This window comes from Triturus cristatus, chromosome 8, assembly GCF_964204655.1.
Source record: "Triturus cristatus chromosome 8, aTriCri1.1, whole genome shotgun sequence".
Lineage (NCBI taxonomy): Eukaryota > Metazoa > Chordata > Amphibia > Caudata > Salamandridae > Triturus > Triturus cristatus.
This window is the reverse complement of record NC_140591.1, coordinates 1,079,011,030-1,079,013,692: the sequence shown is the minus strand read 5'-3', so window position 1 is coordinate 1,079,013,692 and position 2,663 is coordinate 1,079,011,030.

Genomic DNA, 2,663 nt, shown 5'->3' with positions numbered 1-2,663 from the left:
TACTACTTTTGCTATTCACAGAATGAACTTAGTACTTTTGCTATTCACAGAATGGATTTACGACTCCTAAACTTACGTCCGCACTCGGGCCGGAAATTCCGGCCCGGAGGCGGAGCTTCCGGCCCGGAGGCGGGGCTTCCGGCCCGGAGGCGGAGCTTCCGGCCCGGAGGTGGAGATTTCAGCCATAGCTAAATCGGCCGGAATCCCCACCTCTGGGCCGGAAGCTCCGCCTCCGGCCCGGAAGCCCCGCCTCCGGGCCGGAAGCTCCGCCTCCGGGCCGGAAGCCCCGCCTCCGGGCCGGAATTTCCGGCCCGAGTGCGGACGTAAGTTTAGGAGTCGTAAATCCATTCTGTGAATAGCAAAAGTACTAAGTTCGTTCTGTGAATAGCAAAAGTAGTAAGTTCATTCTGTGAATACCAGAAGTACTAAGTGCATTCTGTGAATACCAGAATGGTACTAAGTTTAGGATTTAGTCTTAAGTTTGTTCTGTGAATCGGGCCCGTAGTGTTGACAGGCCTGAGACAGGTTTCAAAGGCGATTTCTGTGAGTGGCACAATCAGTGCTGCAGCCCACTAGTAACATTTAACTTACAGGCCCTGGAGTAAATTAAATATGTCATTCAGGTACACGCCAATTACACACATTATCAGGGAATAAGTTCATGCACTTTAGCACTGATTAGCATGGTAAAGTGCTTAGAGTCTGAAGATCAATAAAAAGAGTCAGCAAAACGTGGAGGCAAAAAAGCGAAAAGATTGGGGGAAGACCACCATAAGGCTGACAGGTCTAACAGCTCTTTATTTATCATAGCCCCCAATTTAGGTGAATGAAAAATGGGGCACATCTATTTGTGTGGGGACTCTCCCCAGGGGATATGTCTAGATTTGTAGCTCTGCAATTCCCTTCGGAATTCCTCATTTTTTGCCCTAAGATTCAGCACTTCTGCTTGTAAATATTGCAAAGCCCAGAATACATCAATCACCCGTGAGGGATCATCTGTGAAGGCTTGGGCTTGGTCCTGCACATTGATGTGGTCCTAGGAATCCATATCACCTAAGCAGAATGTTTGGTATTGTGGCTTGACTTGTCTGAATTCCAGGTATTCTGGTATTCTGCTGTGGGGAAGCTTAACCTTTCACTCCCACATTACAAGTCAGAATAAACGTGCTCACCAGTTTTCCTTAACACCGTGAGGGGAACGGCCACCGTTAATCTGCTCAGCCTTTCCCAGCACCGTTTTCCAGGGGGACCACAACTACAACTCCCAGAGGCATCACTGCCGTGGCGCTGGCCATGACGCTGTCGCACATGCCTGGAGGCGCAATAAGAGTGCTGCTGCCCTCCCACACCGCGGGACGCGCTCACCAGTTTTTCTTAACGCCGTGAGGGGAACAGCCACCGTTAATCTGCTCAGCCTTTCCCAGCACCATTTTGCAGGGGGACCGCAACTACAACTCCCAGAGGCATCACCGCCGCAGCGCCGGCTGTGACGCTGTCGCACGAACCATGAGAGGTGCGATAAGAGTGCTGCTGCCCTCCCGCATTCCAAAGGAGGCCGGGCTGGGCCACATCATTGTTCTGGGACACTGGAGATCCAATGTAGGAATCTACAATAAGGTACTGTTGTATTGGCTCCCCTGACCCATTGTGGCTTTCTGCCGTGTACTGTGGACACTGTGGACCAGTTATGAGTAAAAAGGGAAGCATATGGCAGTGGGTTGTGGGAACCTTGGATGCCTTTTTATTGTGGGCTGAGTCCGTCTTAACTCATGAGATAGAACTCAATGAAATGAGACTATCTCTGGACCCCCAGTGCTCAATCGCGCGTAATGCTCTTTCCACCATTGTGACATCAATTGCTGGTGGGGAGATTGAGGAGACTTCACTCCTCTCAAATGGTCCTGGGACCACGGACCTGGTCCCTGTGGTTACGACTTCACCAGTAACTAGTAAGATAATACAGGGGTCCCCAATTACAACTAGGGGCCAGAAGGCTAAGACCACGCAGGGTCATACCCTAGCACCACCTTCTAAGAAAAGGAAGGGACAGGGAAGGTATAAATCAGTCCAACCCACGTTGAAATATATAGGTCGGAAACCCTGCCAACCTATTAATGAGCAGCCCCAGGACAACACACTGGCCCTGACTGAAGGGGGCAGTGGGGAACCCTTACCGAATCTTACTAAAGAAGATTTATTAAGCAAACTGGAATTAATGATATCTACCCTTTTAGAGCCCGTAGTACAAAAACTTTCCTGTATAGAAGCTAGGTTGGAGAGTCTAGAGAAGTCTATACTGCCCCCTTTGCAAACTCCTATGGAGAACACTGGGAGAAGACGTGAGGTTGTCTTACTCAGTAACCAACTAGGGATAGTGAACTTACTTAGGGTCAGCAAATTCTTAATCCTGGTCTTTCCTCCATGCCTTCTGGGACTCACAATCTTGCTACTAAGCTGGGCAACAGAGAACATGGAAACACAGTGCTTGCTTCCCATAAGGGCCATCCTTTATCTCTGCATAAACCACTTAGTGATAATCTAAGCAGGGCTGATTGTCCACGACACAGGTGTGGCCCGTCTTCAAACATGATGAGGAGCAGGTCCCCTGTTCGTATGGCCTCCCAGAACCCAGATACAAATTTGCACTTACCCCCAGAAGTGAC